General features: G+C 46.0%; 1 protein-coding gene across 1 annotated transcript in view; it reads left to right on the forward strand.

Moving 5' to 3' along the window:
* The first annotated feature begins 4,617 nt into the window (after positions 1–4,617).
* drd4-rs (dopamine receptor D4 related sequence) overlaps positions 4,618–17,320 on the forward strand; it is a 28,009-nt gene continuing 15,306 nt past the window's right edge. Inside the window, exon 1 of the mRNA XM_043713252.1 lies at positions 4,618–4,695. The gene's annotated coding sequence lies outside the window, so the exon portion shown is untranslated. The remainder of the gene's footprint in view (positions 4,696–17,320) is intronic.

Genomic DNA, 17,320 nt, shown 5'->3' on the forward strand with positions numbered 1-17,320 from the left:
ACAGGATGGAAACAGACCCTTCGGTCCAACCCGTCCATGCCGACCAGCTCCTTCTGGAATGTTCTCCTTTGGTAATGTTCTGTTTATAGAGTTTGAATCTGCACTGCTGCCTGAGGAATTGTCCTGTTTGTCACTGCTGTCACCTCATGGTGTCTGCTGCCTCTACTTCTTTGGGAAGCTGTTGGTTGAGGTAGGTTACTCCCATCACCCTCTTTTATTTCTACATTGTGTCTAGGATCTAGCTGTTAGTCTACACAGAAGAGGCACTTATCTAAGTTAGTAAGTTGGCTTATTGAATGATAATAATAAGAACAACTAATTTTAGATGTCAGACGTGATTACTTAGGGCTCTTGGGAGCTGAACAGAACACATCTGTTCTCAATGAAGGGTAGTGTACAACTCTGTCTCCAATGTGTGTGATCCCATCAAATTGGATGGAGCTCAGAAAACACAAAATTAACTCCTTCAGCTTCAGTACCTTGTCGAGAATTTGGGAATGGCCTGCTAATATACACATGGCAGTGTCTTTCCATAAAGTGTACTCTCATTCCTCGTTTATCCCATGGATATATATTACCTCAACATTAAACTGCATCTGAGGGCTCCGGCTTTAAGTTATGGGAGAATAAGGGAATCTCTTGATTGGGAGATTTATTTGAGGAGGAGATCTTGATGTAGTTTAGTCAACCAAGTCAGAAATATGGATTGTCTAATAGGGACGTCTTCCAGTACTTTCAGATAAGGGATTATATACAGAGGAAGACCACACTCCTGGCTCAGCCTTACAGGTCAGACATGGAGAAGAGTGCTCCAGTTCATGGGCGCTCTTTGGTTAGCCCTCTGTATCATTTACAGAAAGGGTGTGCCTTAGGAGATGTGGAGAGACTCAGTGGGAACTAGGAGATGGTATTTCATTGGAAATATGAGGGGATATATGGGAAAATGTAAAGAAAATCTCAATATGTAACAAGGTGCATGCCATGCAATTGAAGATCTTACACAGGACTCATATGGCACCAGAGAGGCTAGCTACGTTCAAGAGAGCAGTGTCTGCAGGGTGTCCCAAATGTAAAGTTAGTATAGGCACTCTCACACACTGCTACTGGTCATGATGCAAGATCCGGAGATACTGAAGTGCCATAGTAAGGGAGCGGAAGGGAATCCTGGGAATTGAAGTCAATGGGGGCCTGGTATTTCTTCTTCTGGGGTTGCCACATTTGCCCTCTGTGAGGGAACACGGGAAGAGACTGTGTAACATTCTTACTTACTGTGCGATGAAGAACATTTTAATGAATTGGACGTTGGAAAAGCCCCCCAGGTCTTATGGGGTGGCGTAGGCTGGTGATGGAGCATCTCCCCCAAGACTACCTCACAAATATGGTGCACCACAAAACAGAGCAGTTTGATAAGACTTGGCAGCCCTTTCTAAATTATAGTAACGCAGGCTTATTGGCAATATTAACCAGGGCCGTGGCATAGCCGTGGGAGTCAGATTGGGTGCTCATGGGGCCCTAGGAGGGGCAAGCTGGGGAAATATGGGTACAATGACTGGTGCTCCCAGGGGTGGGAGCTTCAGTGGAGGTGTGGTGAGTGAAATAGAATAAAATAATGTGATGTAATTTAAATTAATTTGAATTCAACATAATTTAACTTTTATTTAATTTAGTTTAGTTTAAGTAGATACCTTTGTTCTGGTAGAATAGTAGGTAGTTTAGTATTAATACTGTTGTGATATGGCACTGTTGTACTACCTTTTGTATCCTTTTGTATTCTATATATATATATGTAGTTGCTTTTGTACGAGACTGGAACAAGTTTTTAATAAAAGTACCTTTAAAAAAACTGCATCTGAAGCCTGTTTTTAAATCTGTCTGTTCATCAATTTTTTTCACATTCCTTATCTCTTTTGCTGTATCTGCAATATTTGAGATTGTGCTGTCAATGCCCAAGAGCAAACCAACTAAATCCCCCAGGAATTAATGTTGAACTAGCATTTACCCTGTTGGATAAATTCACCAGTTACCCTCCTTCATTCTCCTAGAGCCTTGAATCTGCTTTAACAGGAAAATCCCTCTGTCAGTGCGATAAACTGGCTGTACTGGTAAGTGGTGTGAATAATGATATGGAATATCTATGAGGAACTTGGACTCAACTTCCTCTTCACCGCTGAATGTGACTCCTTTCCTGAAATACAACGGAGGAAGTGAGGACTGCAGATGCTGGAGATCAGAGCTAAAAATGTCTTGCTGGAAAAGCGCAGCAGGTCAGGCAGCATCCAAGGAACAGGAGAATCGACGTTTTGGGCATTCCTGAAGAAGGGCTTATGCCCGAAACATCGATTCTCCTGCTCCTTGGATGCTGCCTGACCTGCTGCGCTTTTCCAGCAACACATTTTATACAATGGAGGAACCCAGCTCCACTCTGTACCTTCTAAACTCATTTGGTTCAGTTCTCCCATTTTGGAAAAAGGAAGCTGGTCAGAAGTTCTTTGCTATTGTCAAATACTTTGATGGGTTAAAAGTTTTGTCTTGAAACAACATTTAAGTTGTTACATGCCCGTGTAAAGTGTCATGCCTGCTGCCTCACTCATTAGCATTAACATCTTTGGCCTGCCATTTGCTCACTATTTACTCCAACCCTCACCCTGACCATTGCCTCAGGCTGAACCACAGTGTTTGTCACCTAGCCATCCAACCTGAGTCTAAATTGTAGTCCCTCCCCTTGGTCCATTCCATTTCCAAGGCTGCCCACTTTCATCTCTGAAACATTTACTCTTCAACTCAGCTGCAGTCCGAACCATCACTCCAAACCTCATGTGTTCCCTCCCCATCTGACAACAATTCTGTTTCAAATTCTCGTGATTGTTGTTAAATCCTTCCATGGCTTCACTCTTCCTATCTCGCTCACCTCCTTCCCTCTCCTGTGGTCTCTCTAGTTTACTGACTGAGGATTGATCAGCCATGATCATAATGAATGGTGGTGCAGGCTCAAAGGGCAGAATGGCCTACTCCTGCACCTATTGTCTATTGTCTAGTTTTGTTATGGTCCCAGTTTTCATCACTCCCCCATTGGTGACCGTCCATTTAGCTGTCACGGGCTTCACTTTCCGAAATTTCCTCCTTAAAACTCCTCAACTCTCTCTCCATCTTCAACCAGCTGTTTAAATCTCCTAAGCTTTTGGGTCACTGTCTTAGTAATGCCTGATGTGTCTCAGTGACAAATTAACGATTGATTTATGTGCTAGCAGAGGGTCTGAGGAATCATTAATGAATGTTAAATGAGTTGTGTTAATGCAAGTCATGATTTGGAGATGCCGGTGTTGGACTGGGGAGTACAATGTTAAAAATCACACAACACCAGGTTACAGTCCAACAGGTTTGTCTGGAAGCACTAGCTTTCGGAGCACCTCTCCTTCATCAGGTGATTCATCACAACCACCTGATGAAGAAGCGACACTCCGAAAGCTAGTGCTTCCAGACAAACCTGTTGGACTATAACCTGGTGTTGTGTGATTTTTAAATGTGTAAATGCAAGTTAGTGTCGATAATGCCATCCCTCTGGTCCTGGCCTTGTGACTTTAAGTTGTTGGGCATTGGCTGTAGGAATGAGAGGCCACATCCTGGCAGGAAACCCCAGGCTCCTCAAACTGTGGGGGGGTGGGTGGGGGTGGGGGCCATTATACCACTACCCATCCCTTCATTAACTTCATCAACCATGCTAGGGGGGGTTGTGAGGTGGGTGCTTCTCTTAGTTTGGGGTCTGGTGGTTTCCATCCATTATTAGGGGAATACAAGTGTTTTTAACATTTTCAGTGGTATCACACCTGGATTGAGTCAAACTGACCTTCAGTGACAACAGACCAGTCGCCTGTTTTACACACCACACAGTAACTTTTCCAAAAGTGAGAAGGTGCTGATGATTCATTGTCTTCTGGCTGGATGATACTGCAAAGACCAACTTCACGCCATGATTACAAGTGACACGGAGAGGAATTTCTGGTCATCCAGAAAAAAACCTGGTATGTGTGAAAGAGTAAGCAAGAGAGGGCAAGAGTGAGGTGGAACGGGAGAAGAAAGAAGGAGAGATCAATAAAGAGGAAGAAGAAGGAGGGAGAGGGGCAGAGAAAGATAGAGGAAGCGAGGGCTGAGGATGAAGGAAATAGGAGGAAGGAAGGAGAAGGAAAGGGAGGGAGAGAGACACCACCAAAGATAAAGGAAGGAGGGGAGACAGAAAGGCAAAGATGGAGAGGGAAGAGGGAGGGAGAGGAAAAGGTGAACATAGACAAAGTCAGCAAGAGACAAGGAGAGAGAGAGAGAGATGACAAAATGAGCGGGGGGGGGGAAGGTAAAGGCAAAGTGAGAGGGAGCGAGAGAGACTGAGAGATGAGGAGGGAGAGACTGTGTAAGAGTAAGATGGAGAAAGACAGGTAGAAACAGAGAGTGGGATAGAGAGAGGGAAAGCTGTAGCTAGCAAGTAGGCTGCACGTACGGTGAGTGGGAGGAGCTATCAAGCTGAGAATATTCCTGGTGTCTGGCAGCACCGTCCAACACTTGCTCCAACAGCACTGACAGGAAGCTTCACTGACTGACAGCCCAGCTTTACTGCAGAAAGCTCCTGGATGATGGGCATTCTCAGAAGAACACACTTCCATTAAGCATCAGTTTCCTACAACTTAATCTGCAAAGGACACTTTGGTGAGATTTCTGGTCTTGTGAATAACCTGTGGCTCTGCATTAAGTTTCATTACAGCTATCAACTGGACCCTGCTCACAGATCCTAATAACCTCGATTTCATTGCATTTGCTGAGGGGTCAAGTAATTCCCAGTGGAGCCTGTGGGATCAGGTACTCACTGCTGGAGGTTGTGAACATCAGAGAGACAGGGAAGAAGGGGGAGGCAAAGAGAAGGGTAAGGAAAGGGGAAACTGTGGAAAAAGGTTACCTCGGTTAATGTTTGTATGGACAGGGAGTCTTTATTGAAGTCTGTGAGGTATAGGTCCCTGGGCTGGAGTCTTTGAGGAATCAGTACCTCTGCCGGAATGTGCGGGGAGTAGGTACCTCTGCTGGGGTCTGTGGGGAGTAGGTATCTCTGCTGGAGTCTGTGGGGGGGTAGGTATCTCTGCTGCAGTGTATGGTAAGTAGGTAAGTAGGTATCTTTGCTGGAGTGTGTGGGGAGTAGGTATCTGCTGGAGTCCATTTGGATTATGTATCTCTGCTAGTCTCTGGGTAGTAGGTAGTTCTGCTAGAGTGTGTGGGGAGTAGTTATCTCTGCTGGACTGTGTGGGGAGTAAGTATCTCTGCTGGAGAGTGTGTGGAGTAGGTATCTCTGCTGGAGTCCATTTGGATTATGTATCTCTGCCGGAGTTTATGGGTAGTAGGTATCTCTGCTGGAGTGTGTGGGGAGTAGTATCTCTGCTGGACTGTGTGGGGAGTAGGTATCGCTGCTGGAATCTGTGGGGAGTAGGCATCTCTGCTGGAGCATGTAGGGAGTAGATATCTCTGCTGGAGCATGTGAGGAGTAGATATCTCTGCTGGAGCATGTGGGGAGTAGGTATCTGCACTGGATTCTGTGGGGAGTAGGATATCTCTGCTGGAGCATGCGGGGAGTAGGTATCTCTGCTGGACTCAGTGGGGAGTAGATATCTCTGCTGGACTCAGTGGGGAGTAGGTACCTCTGATGGAGTCTTTCAGGAGTAGATATCTCTGCTGGAGCATGTGAGGAGTAGGTATCTCTGCTGGAGTCTGTGGGGAGTACCTATCTCTGCTGGAGTCTGTGGGGAGTGGATATCTCTGCTGGAGTCTATGGGGAGTAGGTAAATCTGCTGGAACATTTGGGGAGTAGGTATCTCTGCTGGAGTCTGTGGGGAGTAGGTATCTCTGCTGGAGTCTATGAGGAGTAGGTAAATCTGCTGGAGCGTGTGGGGAGTAGGTATCTCTGCTGGAGCATGTTGGGAGTAGGTATCTGCACTGGATTTTGTAGGGAGTAGGATATCTCTGCTGGAACATGCGGGGAGTAGGTATCTCTGCTGGAGTGTATGGGGAGTAGGTATGTCTGTGGGAGTCTGTGGGGAGTAGATATCTCTGCTGGAGCGTGTGGGGAGTAGGTATCTCTGCTGGAGTCTGTGGGGAGTAGGTATCTCTGCGGGAGTCTGTGGGGAGTAGGTATCTCTGCTGGAGCATATGGGGACTAAGTATCTCTGCTGGAGCGTGTGGGGAGTAGGTATCTCTGCTGGAGCATATGGGGAGTAGGTATCTCTGCTGGAGTGTGTGGGGAGTGGACACAATTATTACTGTGGATAGAATATGTAAAGCATTAATTTAAAATTGTTGAGGTTTACTCAAAGATTCTGTATCTTTTCATAACTTGTTCTAACCTGGGATTCTGTCAGTGGTTCCACTGACACAGAGTGGACTGGATATCTCAGATCCCAGCCAGATTGTAGCTCTAAACACAGCATCAAAGACCCCCAGCCAAACTGAAGTACTCCTGTCTGAGTGTGACTCTTCCTGCAGTAGGTAGGCATGCCTGCTGGTCAAACAGTATAACTAGCTCACTGGTGTTGTTCTGTTGGGTCTCTGTTTGCTGCGCTGAGTGTGTTTACGAGACTGTACTTTGATGCTTGTTTATTTCTGCTTCCCTCTCACTCTTCACCGTTTGTGTCCTTAGCAGGCAGTAGCTTATTCCATGTTATGGTTTGAGGAGCTTTAAAGTCATACTTCTAACTGTATGTAGAAACCTTCCTTAGAAGTCCCAGTTTAACCTATGGTTAATTCTGGTCTGTTATAATTTGTGTTACAATTGATATCCTCCCAATTATTGCTGTTAGTGATTTGTTATCAACCCAACTAAGGCTGGGAGCTGAGCTAACTCCCACAGAATCTTGCAAGCAACTAGCTTTAATCCACATTCCCCTTGGAGTTATAGTATGTCAGCACTGGAAGCCAATCATCCTGAGATAAGTTCCTTGGTAGAGCTACCTCCTTAATTCCACTCTTTCCCTGAAGTCAGGAAAGTGTTTTCGCTTTCAAGTTTCTTTTGATTTTCCTTTCAGTTTTGTTGTTCTTTCTTCAAAGTGCGAAAATGCAAAAAAAAAGGTCAGTCAATAATACCTATCAAAGGAAGTTCAGGATTATACAAGATTAAAAGACAGTGTCTAAAACAATGCCAGAAATACCAGTAAATGTGAGGATTAGGAGGCTTTCAGAATGGAGGAGAACAATGGAGGAGAAAGAAACTGTTTAGAAAAGGGAGAACAAAATATAAACACACAAAAAGGAACATAAAAATGGATGGCAAAAGCTTCTTTAGGCATGTAAAAAGGAAGCGTTTGGCTCACACAAATGCGGGTTCAGTACAGGCAGAGTCAGAGGAATTTATAATGGGGTGGAGAGAAATAGCAGAGAAGCTAATTGATTACTTTGTTTTGTTTTCACTGAGGAAGATACAGATATTTCCTTGAACGAGAGATTCAAGTGACTGGGGAGAATGGGGAGCTGATGGAGATTAATATCATTGCAAGAAGATTATGCTGGAGAAATTAATAGGACTGAGAGTTGATACATTTCCAGGGCTGGATATTTTACATTCTAGGGCATTGAAGAGCTGGTTATAGAGATGGATTGGTGATTTATTCCAAAATTCTAAAGCTTCTGGGATAATTCCTGTAGATTGGACAGTAGCAAATGTTACCCCATTATTTCAGAAGCGATGAAGAGTGAACACAGGGGAATACCGATCTGTTAGCCTTACCTCAGCTGTATGGAAAATGCTAGAATCTGTTATAAAGATGTGACAAATAGACACTTGGAAAATAGTGATCTGATTCCATATAGTTGGCATGGATTTACAAATAGGAAATCGTGTTTGACAAACTTGGAGTTTTTTGAAGATGTTGCCAACAAAATTGATGAAGAAAGTCAGTGAACATTTCATTCTCAGATCTTCAGGACATATTTGATAAAGAGATCCACAGGAGGCTGGTTAGAGAAATTAAAGCGTGTGGGATAGGAGGTGATTTCCTGGCCTGGGTTAGTGACTGGCTGATAGACAGAGAAGAGACAGTAGGAATGAATGAGTTCTTCGCATGTTGGCAACTTGCGTGGCTAGTGTGGTACCACAAGACATGGGCCCCAGCTTTTTACAATATTTATCAATGATACAAAGGTGGGGACCAAATGTAATATTTCTGTATTTGTGGATAATATAAGGCTAAGTGAGATTGATAGACTTCTGATTACTAATGGAGCACAGGATTTTAGGAATGGGATACAGAAAACATTGAAATGGTTAGCAGCCAGGATCATGATTTCACAGAACTAGACTTCACATTGAATGGGAGAGCGGGTTCAATGGGATGAATGGCCCACTCCTGATTTTATTTTCCTGCCTGCTTCCTTTCAGATAATCCATGTAACATCACAGTAACATACTGTGTAAAGAAAAATCCTTGTATTCCCTATAGTCCTTTTTGCCAGTTACCTTGAGTCTGCTAGTTTTTTAGCTCTATGCCACTTTTCGGCTTAGTTAAGGTGTTCCGTGATTGTGAATGGCTGTATCAGAGCACCCATTAACCATTTCTGCTCGGAGGTGAGTCAGCGGTTCTGTCTTCTCCAACCACTTCTCCCGTTGTTTCCATAGAATCGAACCCTGATCCCTTCCTTCGAAATCCACTCAGTGACCACACAAAAGCCTTGATATCCTTTGGGTATAGATTTGAAATCAATAATCCAACTGAGGCTTATTCAGTGGTTTATTAAGATTTAGCATATTTTCATGTTTTTATTTAGTCTGTGCTGCCATTGATAAAGCTGAGGAACCCAAAACATTCTGTTAAAGGTTTTTTCAACTTGTCTCATGGCACCTTGAAGGATAGGTGTACATGCATCAACACCCCTCCCCCACCCCTGCTCTCTCTATTCCTACAGCCCTTTCATTCTCTGTCACTGCGTTTAAATTGCCTCGCCTCATTCCTGCTGCCAAAATGATCAAAAGGATTGTTTTGTGTCGAAGTGGTTGAATATAAAATGTGATGTACACAGATAAAGGGAAGGGTCAGTGGGAATGATGTTGGGTGGGAGACAGATGGGCATGTGAAAGCAACATGAGACAGTAACATGTGACAGTGGGGGTGTGACGCTTGGCTGTGATCTGAGATACAATCTATTTGTCACGTTTTTCATTTTATTTTCAAAAAGATTTCGTTCTTCCTTCGCAAAGTGCTCCCACTTAATAACAGAATCATGAACAGGATCCCAGTCTGATGACTTGTCTCTCTCACACAGGGATCAGTGGACAGTGATTGGGAGCAGGATCCCTGTCTGACGTCCTGTCTAACCCAGGGATCAGTGGACAGGGATCAGGAGAAGGATCCCTGTCTGATGTCCTGTCTCTCTCACACAGGGATCAGTGGACAGGGATCAGGAGCAGGATCCTGTCTGATGTCCTGTCTCTCTCACATGGGGATCAGTGGACAGCGATCAGGAGCAGGATCCCTGTCTGACCTCCTGTCTGACCTCCTGTCTAACCCAGGGATCAGTGGACAGTGATCAGGAGCAGGATCCCTGTCTGATGTCCGGTCTCTCTCACACAGGGATCAGTGGACAGGGATCAGGAGCAGGATCCTGTCTGATGTCCTGTCTCTCTCACACGGGGATCAGTGGACAGTGATCAGGAGCAGGATCCCTGTCTGATGTCCTGTCTCTCTCACACAGGGATTAGTGACAGGGATCAGGAGTAGGATCCCTGTCTGATGACTTGTCTCTCTAACCCAGGGATCAGTGGACAGGGATTGAGAGCAGGATCCCTGTCTGATGTCCTGTCTCTCTAACCCAGGGATCAGTGGACAGGGATTGGGAGCAGGATCCCTGTCTGATGTCCTGTCTCTCTCACACAGGGATCAGTGGACAGGGATCAGGAGCAGGATCCTGTCTGATGTCCTGTCTCTCTCACACGGGGATCAGTGGACAGGGATCAGGAGCAGGATCCCTGTCTGACGTCCTGTCTAACCCAGGGATCAGTGGACAGGAATCAGGAGCAGGATACCTGTGTGACGTCCTGTCCAACCCAGGGATCAGTGGACAGGGATTGGGAGCAGGATCCCTGTCTGATGTCCTATCTCTCTAACCGAGGGATCAGTGGACAGGGATTGGGAGCAGGATCCCTGTCTGATGTCCTATCTGTCTAACCCAGGGATTAGTGACAGGGATTGGGAGCAGGATCCCTGACTGATGACTTGTCTCTCTAACCCAGGGATCAGTGGACAGGGATTGGGAGCAGGATCCCTGTCTGATGACTTGCCCCTCTAACCCAGGGTTCAGTGGATGGGGATTGGGAGCAGGATCCCTGTCTGATGACTTGTCTCTCTAACCCAGGGATCAGTGGACAGGGATTGGGAGCAGGATCCCTGTCTGATGACTTGTCTCTCTAACCCAGGGATCAGTGGACAGGGATTGGGAACAGGATCCCTGTCTGATGACTTGCCTCTGCAGGATCCCTGTCTGATGTCCTGTCTCTCTCACACGGGGATCAGTGGACAGCGATCAGGAGCAGAATCCCTGTCTGACCTCCTGTCTAACCCAGGGATCAGTGGACAGTGATCAGGAGCAGGATCCCTGACTGATGTCCTGTCTCTCTAACCCAGGGATTAGTGACAGGGATCAGGAGTAGGATCCCTGTCTGATGACCTGTCTCTCTAACCCAGGGATCAGTGGACAGGGATTGGGAGCAGGAACCCTGTCTGATGTCCTGTCTCTCTCACACGGGGATCAGTGGACAGAGATTGGGAGCAGGATCCCTGTCTGACGTCCTGTCTAACCCAGGGATCAGTGGACAGGGATCATGAGCAGGATCCCTGTCTGACGTCCTGTCTAACCCAGGGATCAGTGGACAGGGATTGGGAGCAGGATCCCTGTCTGATGACTTGTCTCTCTAACCCAGGGATCAGTGGACAGGAATCAGGAGCAGGATCCCTGTGTGACGTCCTGTCCAACCCAGGGATCAGTGGACAGGGATTGGGAGCAGGATCCTGTCTGATGTCCTGTCTCTCTAACCAAGGGATCAGTGGACAGGAATCAGGAGCAGGATCCCTGTCTGACGTCCTGTCTAACCCAGGGATCAGTGGACGGGGATTGGGAGCAGGATCCCTGTCTGATGTCCTATCTCTCTAACCGAGGGATCAATGGACAGGGATTGGGAGCAGGATCCCTGTCTGATGTCCTGTCTCTCTAACCCAGGGATTAGTGACAGGGATTGGGAGCAGGATCCCTGACTGATGACTTGTCTCTCTAACCCAGGGATCAGTGGACAGGGATTGGGAGCAGGATCGCTGTCTGATGACTTGCCCCTCTAACCCAGGGTTCAGTGGACAGGGATTGGGAGCAGGATCACTGTCTGATGACTTGTCTCTCTAACCCAGGGATCAGTGGACAGGGATTGGGAGCAGGATCCCTGTCTGACGTCCTGTCTAACCCAGGGATCAGTGGACGGGGATTGGGAGCAGGATCCCTGTCTGTTGACATGTCTCTCTAACCCAGGGATCAGTGGACAGGGATTGGGAGCAGGATCCCTGTCTGATGACTTGCCCCTCTAACCCAAGGTTCAGTGGACAGGGATTGGGAGCAGGATCCCTGTCTGATGACTTGTCTCTCTAACCCAGGGATCAGTGGACAGGGATTGGGAGCAGGATCCCTGTCTGTTGACTTGTCTCTCTAACCCAGGGATCAGTGGACAGGAATTGGGAGCAGGATCCCTGACTGATGACTTGTCTCTCTAACCCAGGGATCAGTGGACAGGGATTGGGAGCAGGATCCCTGACTGATGACTTGCCCCTCTAACCCAGGGTTCAGTGGACGGGGATTGGGAGCAGGATCCCTGTCTGATGACTTGTCTCTCTAACCCAGGGATCAGTGGACAGGGATCAGGGGCAGGATCCCTGTCTGACGTCCTGTCTAACCCAGGGATCAGTGGACAGGGATTGGGAGCAGGATCCCTGTCTGATGACTTGCCTCTCTAACCCAGGGATCAGTGGACGGGGACTGGGAACAGGATCCCTGTCTGATGACTTGCCTCTCTAACCCAGGGATCAGTGGACGGGGATTGGGAACAGGATCCCTGTCTGATGTCCTATCTCTCTAACCCAGGGATTAGTGACAGGGATTGGGAGCAGGATCCCTGTCTGATGACTTGTCTCTCTCACACGGGGATCAGTGGACAGGGATTGGGAGCAGGATCCCTGTCTGACGTCCTGTCTAACCCAGGGATCAGTGGACAGGGATCAGGAGCAGGATCCCTGTCTGAAGTCCTGTCTAACCCAGGGATCAGTGGACAGTGATCAGGAGCAGGATCCCTGTCTGACGTCCTGTCTAACCCAGGGATCAGTGGACGGGGATTGGGAGCAGGATCCCTGTCTGATGACTTGTCTCTCTAACCCAGGGATTAGTGACAGGGATTGGGAGCAGGATCCCTGACTGATGACTTGTCTCTCTAACCCAGGGATCAGTGGATAGGGATTGGGAGCAGGATCCCTGTCTGATGACTTGCCTCTCTAACCCAGGGATCAGTGGACGGGGAGTGGGAGCAGGATCCCTGTCTGATGTCCTGTCTCTCTAACCCAAGGATCAGTGGACAGGGATCAGGAGCAGGAACATTGTTTTTTCTCCCTAGTTGTGTTCTTCTCACTCCTCCATAGGGAAGCTGAAAAGCCTTTGACACTTTGGAAAAGAGCATGTGATGTTCATCTGTTTAAAATGGAAGTTTTTAAATCTTTGGCACAGCAGGGACAGCAATCAGTTAGATCCATGAATGGCTGACTGACAGGATCGCACATTCGTTTCAAATCGTAGAGACACTGATTCCCGATTGCTTCTGATGGTAAAGATCACGGAATTCCATCAGTCCCTTTGGATTAAACCCACATGGAAAATGTGTACAGTATGAGGTAGAGTCTGATGTTTTATACAAATAGGAGGGATTGCTCCCGTATGCCCCAAATCGTCAATTATGTTTAAACTACACCTTCAAGATTAAATAGTGCAATCAAATTTTCAAACATCAAAACAAGTCCCTTGGAAGGTGAGAGTTGCTGATGACTGCCATGTTAGATGATTAGTAATTGGAACCTGGAGTACACCATTTGAAGGTTGGAGGCCCAGACTGAGTTGGCAACCTTTTTTTGTTACTCACTGGTGGGACGGGAGTGTCACTGGCTGGGTTAACATGTATTGCCTGTCTCTAGTTGCCTTTGAGAAGGGAGCTGCCTTCTTGAACCGTTGCAGTCCATGTGTTGTTGATCGACCCACAAGAGGGAGTTTCAGGATTTTGACCCAGTGACACTGAAGGAACAGTGATATATTTCCAAGTCAGGATGGTGAGCAGCTTGGAGGGGAACTTGTAGTGGTGGTGTTCCCATGTATCCGCTGCCCTTGTCCTTCTAGATGGTGGTGGAAGTGGGTTTGGAAGGTGCTGCCTAAGGAACTGTGATGAATTCCTGCAGGGCACCTTGGGGATGGTTACACAATGCTGTTATTGAGTGTCAGTGGTGGAGGTCGTTATAAAACAGAGGTTGATCTCCCCCCGATAACTAAAACCAAAGTACCCAGAGAGGCTCACCTTGCCTTATAATCTGTGAAAGGAAGTGGTGTGACCTCCTGCTTACCTCCTAATCTGTTTTAAAGGCGTGGTTAAATGAAATGAAATCTTTTCGCTCACTCTATAATCACCAAGTCACAATTTATTTTTCTACCTCCAACAGTGAACAAATCAACAGAACCACAAAGAAACCGAACAATTCCCCTCTAACTATTAATTACTCCTGAATAAAACAAAATTCTAATGGTATGCTATTCCAATAAAATAACAAGTCCCACTTGTCTTGTCTTATGTGTCTGATATAACAAAACAACAGAATTTAGTCTCTCAAGAATACAGCTGGGATGTGTCTTCCGGAATGTTCCTCACCCTCTCCCCTGATCTTCTTTCAGGAACATATCCTCCTTTGAATTCTTGCTTCAGGAATGACTCTCTCTGTGAATCCTGCTATCTGGAATGCCACAGTATCTGAGAGTACCGTGGTACCTTTCTTAGTGAGATGGTGCTTTCTCTGAGAGCTGAAAGTTGTTATCTCTTGGCAGATGGCAGTTGGCTCTCACCGATTTTCCAAATGCCCTCATCATTTATACCTTGATGACCTATTAATTTCTTACAACTGGATTGGTTCTAGGTTGTCAAAACCATCAGATTTAAATTTAATAGATCCTTGGCAGCTTATGTTGATTGGCTAAATTTGAAAAACAACTTATCTTGGTAAAAATGCTGCTCAGTTGTTCAATACAAAATGTTTCAATGTGGGCACTCTCTGTGCATCTGCACTTTTAGCTGCTGGTCAGACATCCATTTTAATTCTAAGCACTGATAAACATCATCTTTTAAAGGGACCGTGCAATGCTTTCCTCTATTTTACAATTTTAAATGACTTCGCAACAAGGGAATGAATGCTTGTGGATGTGATCCCAATCAAACAGACTACTTTGTCCTGGGTAGTGTCAAGCTTCTGTAATATTGTTGGAGTTGCACCCATCAGGTAAGTGGGGAGTATTCTGTCAGTCCTGACTTGTGCCTTGTAGATGCTGAACAGCCTTTTGGGGAGTTAGGAGCTGAGTTACCTATCGCAGTATTTCTAGCCTCTGAATTGCTCTTGTAGCCATGTTTTGTATGGCTAGACCAGTTCAGATTCTGTCAATAGTAACCCCCAGGATGTCGATGTCTACATTGCTTAAAATGTGTCATCAGCAATGGACTCACCTGGGCCAACAAGATAGTGACAATTCCATTCAATAATAAAGGGGATTGAGTGGGAGGGTTTCAGACCCGTTATGTTCAATGCCATGTGATATAATGGATGCTTACAGTTGAAGAACTAAATGTCACATAGATTTTCTTCCACAACAGGATCAGTTTATACGTGACAAAAAAATGAGAAGATGAAAACCTGGACATTTAAATTATTTGCGACTCTAGGGCATTTAATAAGAGAGGGAAGCCTGATCACCCCACAACAAATCCCATTGAAATGGAGTCTCTCACATCACAGTGGGCAGGATCCAGGTAAAATAGGGAGGAATGGTGATTGAAACAGTGCAGCCTTTACCACCTTCTGGGAGTGGGCCTGAAAGACATTCCTGACTTCACCTGGTCAGTCAAGGCAGGGGGAGAACTGATTGCTGAGTTGATAGGTGAGTGTGTGTTGAATGGGAGAGAGCTGGTCCTCCAACACATATTCTCTGGTCCTTCATTTTCTCTGGATGATTTTCATAACAGATGGGCTCAATCTCTGTTCCCTCAGGTTGGGCTGGTTTTCACGAACAGCATGCAGTGAACTGAAGGCCATATTTCTGACTGCACCCCTTGGGCCTTTGATAAGTTGTTGGCTTCAAAACGCTGGTTGCTCAGCGATATCCGACTGTGTGTATATCTCACTGTGTGTATATCCCCACTGTGTGTATATCCCCACTGTATGTATATCCCACTGTGTGTATATCCCCACTGTGTGTATATCCCCACTGTGTGTATATCCCACGGTGTGTATAACCCCACTATGTGTATATCCCACTGTGTGTGTATCCCCACTGTGTGTACACCCCCACTGTGTGTATATCCCACTGTGTGTATATCCCCACCGTGTGTATATCCCCAATGTGTGTATATCACCACTGTGTATATCCCCACTGTGTGTATATCCCCACTGTGTGTATATCCCCAATGTGGATACCCCACTGTGTATATCCCCCCTGTGTATGTCCCACTGTGTGTATATCCCCACTGTGTATATCGCCACTGTATGTATATCCCATTGTATGTAGATCCCCTCTGTGTGTATATCCCCACTGTGTGTATATCCCCATGTGTGTATATCCCTACTTTATGTATATCCCACTGTGTGTATATCACCACTGTGTATATCCCACTGTGTGCATATCCCCACTGTGTGTATATCCCCACTGTGTGTATATCCCATTGTGTGTATATCCCCAATGTGTGTATATCCTATTGTGTGTATATCCAACTGTGTGTATATCCCCATTGTGTATATATCCCACTGTGTGTATATCCCCACTGTGTGTATATCCCACTGTTTGTACATCCCCACTGTGTGTATATCCCACTGTGTGTACATCCCCACTGTGTGTATATCCCACTGTGTGTATATCCCCACTGTGTGTATATCCCACTGTGTGTATATCCCCACTGTGTGTATATCCCATTGTGTGTATATCCCCACTGTGTGTATATCCCCACTGTGTATATATCCCACTGTGTGTATAACCCACTGTGTGTATATCCCTACTATGTGTATATCCCACTGTGTGTATATCCCATTGTGTGTATATCCCCACTGTGTGTATATCCTATTGTGTGTATATCCAACTGTGTGTATATCCCCACTGTGTATATATCCCACTGTGTGTATATCCCCACTGTGTGTATATCCCACTGTTTGTATATCCCCACTATGTGTATATCCCACTGTGTGTGTATCCCCACTGTGTGTACATCCCCACTGTGTGTATATCCCACTGTGTGTATATCTCCACTCTGTGTATATCCCCAATGTGTGTATATCCCCACTGTGTGTATATCCCCACTGTGTGTATATCCCCACTGTGTATATCCCCACTGTATGTATATCCCACTGTATGTATATCCCCACTGTGTGTATATTCCCATGTGTGTATATCCCTACCGTGTGTATATCCCAATGTGTGTATATCCCCACTGTGTATATCCCCACTGTGTATAAACCCACTGTGTGTATATCCCACTGTGTGTATATACCACTGTGTGTATATCCCCACTATGTGTATATCCCCACTGTGTGTATATCCCCACTGTGTGTATAACCCCACTGTGTATATATCCCACTGTGTGTGTATCCCACTGCGTGTATATCCCCACTGTGTATAAAACCACTGTGTGTATATCCCACTGTGTGTATATACCACTGTGTGTATATCCCCACTATGTGTATATCCCCACTGTGTATATATCCCACTGTGTGTGTATCCCACTGTGTGTATATCCCCACTATGTGTATATCCCCACTGTGTATATATCCCACTGTGTGTATATCCCCACTGTGTGTATATCCCCATTGTGTATATATCCCACTGTGTGTGTATCCCACTGTGTGTATATCCCCACTGTGTGTATATCCCCACTGGTGTGTATATCCCATTGTGTGTATATCCCCACTGTGTGGATATCCCCTTTGTGCATATCCCATTGTGTGTATATCCCCACTGTGTGTATATCCCCACTGTGTGTATT

Source organism: Chiloscyllium plagiosum, chromosome 23, assembly GCF_004010195.1.
Source record: "Chiloscyllium plagiosum isolate BGI_BamShark_2017 chromosome 23, ASM401019v2, whole genome shotgun sequence".
In the NCBI taxonomy this organism is placed as follows: domain Eukaryota; kingdom Metazoa; phylum Chordata; class Chondrichthyes; order Orectolobiformes; family Hemiscylliidae; genus Chiloscyllium; species Chiloscyllium plagiosum.